Source organism: Thermobia domestica, chromosome 1 (genome assembly GCF_964235325.1).
Source record: "Thermobia domestica chromosome 1, izTheDome1.hap1.1, whole genome shotgun sequence".
NCBI lineage: Eukaryota > Metazoa > Arthropoda > Insecta > Zygentoma > Lepismatidae > Thermobia > Thermobia domestica.
In genome coordinates, this window is record NC_137454.1 from 17,990,940 (window position 1) to 17,998,537 (window position 7,598).

A 7,598-nucleotide genomic window follows, 5' to 3' on the forward strand; every position below is an offset into this window, starting at 1 on the left:
ATTTCCCAATTTTGAGTTCATATATTCGAATTGATGTGGGAAATGAAGAAAATCTTTTTCCTAATGAAAAACGTTGCCATTGCTTTTTGGTACACATATTACCTGTAAGAATAACGGATAAATAAAGTCCGTTCCTTTCTATTCCTTGATGTTTCTATTGTTTTTCTTCCTGTTTTTAACCTCCCGTGACCAAGACTCCAGGGGAGAGTCGAAAGCTTAGAGCTATAAAATTTCAGGAGTTACAGAAATCTGTAAGTAGAGTGATAGTTAAAAATAATTAGTTAGATCGCAATAGGGCAGATAGAGTTGTGAGACAATTCAAAGGATTTTGTCCTTTTGCAAGAGGATTTTACGGAATAAGTAGCAGATTCTTGAAAAGAACAAACTTTGATAGCACGCAGACTTGTATACGATAGAGTAGCTTCTTCTGGTGACTGAGAAATTATCCATAAAAAATCCGTATAAGTGAAATGAATTACATAACACAGTACTATCGATTTTTTCTAAAGATATTTCGTTAGTTTAGAACAGCAGTTTAATATACACATATTCACCCTTTTTCGAAGTGCCCCACTGTAACTTGTTCCTTTCATGTGTGACGAAACTTTCATCACATGACTAACGTTACAGATTAAAGTTTCAGGGTAGAGTTTAATTTTATATTTTGTGTAGGAATTTCTATTAGGTAAATGGTCTGTAATTTCATAATAAAATACATTGTATTTGTTTTTATATTATATATTGTTGTAGTTGATTAGGGGAAAAATATACTACTTACGTATCATTGTTGTCATGATTTCTTGATCTTGTTTTTCCACGAACATAGGCTAATTACATATTAGAGAAAACTTCGAAAAATGTTCTGGAAAAATTGAAAATATCTGGGAATTCTTTCCCGTAAAGTTTGTTGCCGTCCTGGTTGACGAGATTAGGTTCTATAAAAAGATTAATAAAATGGAAATCAACATCAAAAAACAGAAAATCACGAGAATATCCCATGGAAACGCACCCTTTCGGGTCAAAGTAGAACAATGAGAACTTGAAGAGGCTGATAATTTCAAATATCTTGGAAGTATTTTAGCGAGAGACGTTTACTACACCAAAGAGATCAGGTCAAGAATTGCCATAGCCAAAAAAAAAAAAAAAGCATTTAACAAAAAGAGCGTCACTCTTGATGAGCAGGATTAATATTGGACTAAGGAAAGAGTTGGTCAGGTCCTATGCACAGTATGGAGTGTTGGACTATATAGTTTAGAAACTTGGACATTATGAAAGTTAGAGAAAAAATATTTAGAGAGCTTCGAAATGTGGTGTTAGAGGAAGTGGAGAAGATAGAATGGACAGAGAGAGACTAACAAACCAAAATGTTTTAAAACGTATAGGAGAGAAGAGGACGTTTTTGGCCAGTATCCTTCGTAGAAAGGCCAACTGCATTGGAAACATTTTGTGAAGAAATTGTCTTGTTCATACCGCCATAGAAGGAAAGATGGAAAGAAAACCAGGAAGAAGAAAAATACAACTGATCAATAATTTGAAAAATAGAAAATATTGGGAGTTAAAAGAGGAAGCTGAAGATCGAGAAATATAGAAAAAACATTTCCAGGCCCGAATCTTTAAAAGAAAAAATATCAGTAGTCCCAGTATCTGCCAATATGTAAATAATAATAATAATAATAATAATAATAATAATAATAATAATAATAATAATAATAATAATAATAATAATAATAATAATAATAATAACAGAAATTATCTAAACTTTGAAAACATCTTTCTTAAACTAAAATGTATCTGTCACGATATAAATTATCTGATAGGTTGTGACGGGATATCACAAATAAATTATCTTACGTTTGACGGGATATTACGAGTTTATTTACATTTTCTTGTAAGGTTACGGAACAGAAAATTTAAGTTTAATATTATTCCTTTTCGTCTGAGATGTGGATTATTATTTCTTAATTCTTATATAAGAGTTATGGACATCAAGCGTCACCGTAAAGTATCTGCATCTATTTACATATTAACTATTTTTTTGGCAGATGATAGTTCAAAATATTAGCTGTCTTATTATCGGCAACTTTTACAAGTTTCATTTTCTTAAGGAAGTGTTTGGAGAAACCATATCTATCTCATAGCTGTCTTATTATCGGCAACTTTTACAAGTTTAATTTCTTAAGAAAGTGTTTGGAGAAACAATATCTATCTCATAGCTGTCTTCTTATCGGCAACTTTTACAGGTTCCATCTCTTAAGGAAGTGTTTGGAGAAACAATATCTATCTCATAGCTGTCTTATTATCGGCAACTTTTAGAAGTTTCATTTCTTAAGGAAGTGTTTGGGGAAACAATATCTATCTCATAGATGTCTTCTTATCGGCAACTTTTACAGGTTCCATCTCTTAAGGAAGTGTTTGGAGAAACAATATCTATCTCATAGCTGTCTTATTATCGGCAACTTTTAGAAGTTTCATTTCTTAAGGAAGTGTTTGGAGAAACAATATCTATCTCATAACTGTCTTCTTATCGGCAACTTTTACAAGTTCCATTTCTTAAGGAAGTGTTTGGAGAAACAATATCTATCTCATAACTGTCTTATTATCGGCAACTTTTACAAGTTCCATTTCTTAAGGAAGTGTTTGGAGAAACAATATCTATCTCATAGCTGTCTTATTATCGGCAACTTTTACAAGTTCCATTTTCTTAAGGAAGTGTTTGGAGAAACAATATCTATCTCATAGCTGTCTTATTATCGGCAACTTTTCAAGTTCCATTTCTTAAGGAAGTGTTTGGAGAAACCATATTTATCTCATGACTCTGGGATGCAAATCTTAACGTTTTTTTTTTCGGAGGAGGCCGGTGGTGGCTCAGTGGTAGAGCGTTCACCTCCGATGCTTGGGGTCCCTGCTTCGATCGCAGCTCGCGCCGTGTGGACTTTGTGGTGGACAAACACCGTGCTCGTGGGTTTTCTCAGGGTTCTCCCGTTTCCTCCCACTTTCTTCATTCCACCATTTCACTCATCTCTCATCATCACCGTCTCCTTTAGCCTAACCAGCATAACCGTGGGACGTAAAACTTAAAGATTTTAACATTTTTTTTAATATGAAATTGCCTCGTTAGCGGTAAAAGAAAAAGTTTCTTTCCTTGTCAGAGAACTCAATATCAAACCTTTTCCATATTCGAAAACGAAATGAAATCTTTGAGTTTAACTTCCCATGTTTATGCCCTTTAGGCTACGGGAGACGATGATTAAAGCAAGTGAATGATGATATACGAATTGGTGGAATGAGAAAGTGGGAGGAAACGGGAGTAGTCCAAGAAAACCTACGAACACGATGTTGTCCACCACAAATTCACTTGGCCGGGGATTGAACCAGAGATCCCACGCACCAGAGGTAAGCGCTCTACCACTGAACCACCGTGACCCCCACGTTTTTCCATATTCGATTCCTGTCTCACTTTCCTATATTTTATCACAAAAGCATCATCTCTACCATTCCAGTAGTTACGTTTCTTCAAAGACCGTTTTCATTCTTCAATGCACTATTATTTAGGCATCCATTTGATGAAGCTCAAACTTATTTTCGGATTGGCAACAACGATCACCAATATTCTAATAATATGGTATGATTTCCTATCTGGCTGTTTCAAAAACACATAGTCTGTGAACAAACAAGAATGTTATAAAATAGAGGATCTGCCCATACGTATCTTCATCATATGAACTCAATGAAGCCACGAAACAACCGAGCATCATCTGATTGGCTACTCTCGTTTTCGCCATGATTGTTGGCTCGAAACATTGCGATCTTAGTGGCGCGGAGTGGGCAGAGTAGGTGTGGCAAAGCAGTGACGTATGGCTTCACGATTTTGTTGTATGGACAGATCCTCCATTTTATAACATCCTTGGTTACAACAGTATATTCAATCACATATTCCGCTTAAGTATTCTCAAAATCTTATCCCTACATTCTTTCATGTTTTTCAAAAAGAAATACGAGAGCACTTTTATTATATCACCTCCAGAAAATGCACTCTTGGTCTTAATTATCTGTCACACCACATCCTAGTCTCTGCGCTCCTAATATATTTATTTTTATTTCTTACTTTTTATTATTTTGTATGCAACTTTTATCTTTAGTAGGCTATTATCTTTTATAATTTTTATATTTACATTTCTAATAGTCTTGTTCGTTCCCACGATTATTTACATACATGTCTACAGGGTGGCTACAAAGTCCCAATACCCCTCAAAATAAGAAACATAAACCAGTAAACGTACGTAACTATCTACACGGAAAGAACTGAATGACATGAACAACAATGCTTTCGAGAAGTTTTATTGAGATAGGAAACATTAAGTGTGCAAAGGATTACTCTGTCGACAGTCATTCTCATGACAAAGGATAACACGCCGCCAGGTTCTGTACGACATATTGCGGAGCATTACAGGTGTAACTGGAGTGAAAGCTTGTTTCACAGCTTCTGTCAGTTCGGCAGTGGTATCGTAACGGTTTAGTACAACGATGCTCTTTACGAACTCCCATAGCGCATTATCACAGGTGGTGAAGTCTGGGCTTCGTGGTGGCCAGGCAAGTGTTGCGGGCAGATCCAGACTACTACGAATACTGTAACTGGAAGTATCAGCCATCGTTCACAGAATCTGAAACAATGGAAAACCTTACATTAACATTTATAAAAGGGTAACGGGAAAACTTATATTAGCATTTATCAAGGGGTAACGGGGAAACTTACATTAGCGTTTATAAAAGGGTAACGGGAAAACTTATATTAGCATTTATCAAGGGGTAACGGGGAAACTTACATTAGCATTTATCAAGGGGTAACGGGGAAACTTACATTAGCATTTATCAAGGGGTAACGGGCCACCCTGTATATATTAAAATTTCTACAATAATCTACATTAATCCTACTTTCCCGTAGGATTGCCAGATTGAACTCAAGGTAAGTGATTGAGTACATAAACTTGAGGCTGAATATTCTTACATATTTATCGTATTACCACAATTATTTTTAACACTTATAAACCGTAATAACTATCTACACTACCATCACTACTAACCAAACGCATACTGTACCAAACATAATGAAAATAAATTAGTGACTATGGACTCTTATCTTTAGAGCTCCTTGCTATATAAGAAAGAATCCTGTTTTCAGAATAATTTTGTGCAAGTGTTGACAGCTCATTTTCAAGTTCATCTGAGCATAAACTAAGGCAATCACAAGTTCTGTTGATATTCGCTCTTATCATCATCACCGTAAAGCCCTATTGCACGAAGCACTAGTTCCACATGTTCCTTATTGACTGGTATAACAAGCATATACTGCATTTTTGTGGAGAGGTGTAGTGGATCTGGTTTCTTGAAAAATACACCACATAATTTACAACAATTATTATTATTATTATTATTATTATTATTATTATTATTATTATTATTATTATTATTATTATTATTATTATTATTATTATTATTATTATTATTATTATTATTTTATATAAGTATTGATATTACAAGTTTCAAAACAAAAACCTATTCTGCAGTTCATTTCGATCAAAACTAATTTCAGATTTCATTCCCGTCTCTATTAAATCATTAAAATAAAAATGGTTTCGGGGCAACGAGATAATGAAAGGAATTAAATAAATAATAGGAGCAACAATGAAAATAATTAAATTAAAATATAATCCTGTAAATAAGTAACAACAACTAAGGCAGGCTTTTTCAACTCATTTCATAGATCTTTGCGACAATATATATATTATCAAACCACCTTAAATCAAATAAAAGGAATGACTATTGTCACTATCTAACTCAAAATTAATTTTCAGAATCACAGTCATTATATGAATTTCTGTAAGATATAACAACAGAAAATTATCACAAAACGACTCTCAGTGATTCCACTTTACAACTATAACGGAAAAGAGAATTCCTAATTTACTTAATTCTAACATCAAATCTTGTTACTGAAATAGGAAGAAGACTATAGGAACTTAATGTTCGAGCCTATGAAGAAGGCGTCCATGGAGGCTGAAATGAAATGTAATGGACAACCCTCAGTTTTATCACATCCTTTTGCCAACGAACCCCATAAGTAGTTTTTAGTTTGTAATAAGCTTTTCGATGGGGGCTGTAAACACTCAGTATTGGGGAGCTTTGCTCTCATTTTTTATTCAATTTTTACTAGTTACAATTCATTACTTTGGACAATTTTATTATTTGTTACAATTTTCATATACTATATTTCATTTTCAATATGTTCATGCGCCGCTTATCCTTCTGTATTATTACATTAATAGTGTGATAAACAATTTTATTTAAAACAGGCAAATTCGGCCATCTTGGCTCGTGCCATTTTAGTACAATTACTTATTTCAAACAATTTATAATTAAAACAAATATAGTAACGTAGTCCACTAGGACCTAAGACTGGGACATCCTTTATAAATCTCTCGTAAGGGAGGTAACCGAGAGAAAAAGAAAAGCTTTTCGATTATTACTGCTTAACGCTTATAGTTCTATATGAGTGTATAGTAGACTTAATTTTCAATTGTACAGGGTGGAGGAGAGGAAACGCAAGTTTTTTAAACCGCTAGTATTCGGCGACTTGTAGGAGTATTAATTTGGAGCGACCGTTAGCAGACAGCTCAGGCAATGCAGTTTTAGTCACTATGAAAACTTGGCGCGTAGAGCATCGTGTGTTCGCAGTCGAGCAATTCTTTAGAAACAATGATTCTTAGTTCACGGTTCAACGTTTTTTCCCTCGGAAGTTTAATGTCGAACGTCAAGGTATAATCCGAGATTGAAACACTATACTTCGATGGGTTGCAGCGTTCAAAAGTACTAGATCTGTGATGAAAAAGATACCATCGGAACTCGGAAAACATAGAATAGTGAAAATGGCAGTTCTTGCTAATCCGAAACGATCCGCTAGGTGACAGGCTGTATCGTTGGGTATGTCACGTCGTTCACTTCATCGCATCTTACATGATGATCTCAAATTTCACTTGTACAAAATAATAATTGTCCAGCAGCTAAGTGAAACGGGTTTTGTGCAGCGCAGAGAAGCACAGTATTCATGCTCTCTTCTTATGAAAGATGCAGATGTCCCAGTATTCATGAATGATGAAGCCCTTTTTCATCTGGATGGTTATGTTAATGTACAGAACTGCACTACGCTCCAATGCTCCATGGTGACTGAAACTGCATTGTCTGAGCTGTCTGCCAAAGGTCACTCCAATACATCTATTCATCGCTAAGTACTAGCGGTTTAAAAAAAAACATGCATTTCTTCTGCTCTACCCTGTCTTTTAACACGCAGTTTTTGTTGCATTTCAACTTTCCTTGTGGTTTAACATGCTGTTAGTCACCAGTTTCATTCCTCTTTTATTCCGTTTTTTTTAAATTTAAATGATTCATTTAATATTTAATGAATTTCTTTGCTGCATTTAACAATAACAATAGATATAAAAATATGTCTATCAAAATAAGAAATTAAAAATAATTATTAAAAATATATTTTTCTGCTCCTAGAATTAGATTCGTGTTCTCATCTTATTTCGCGACACCTCTAC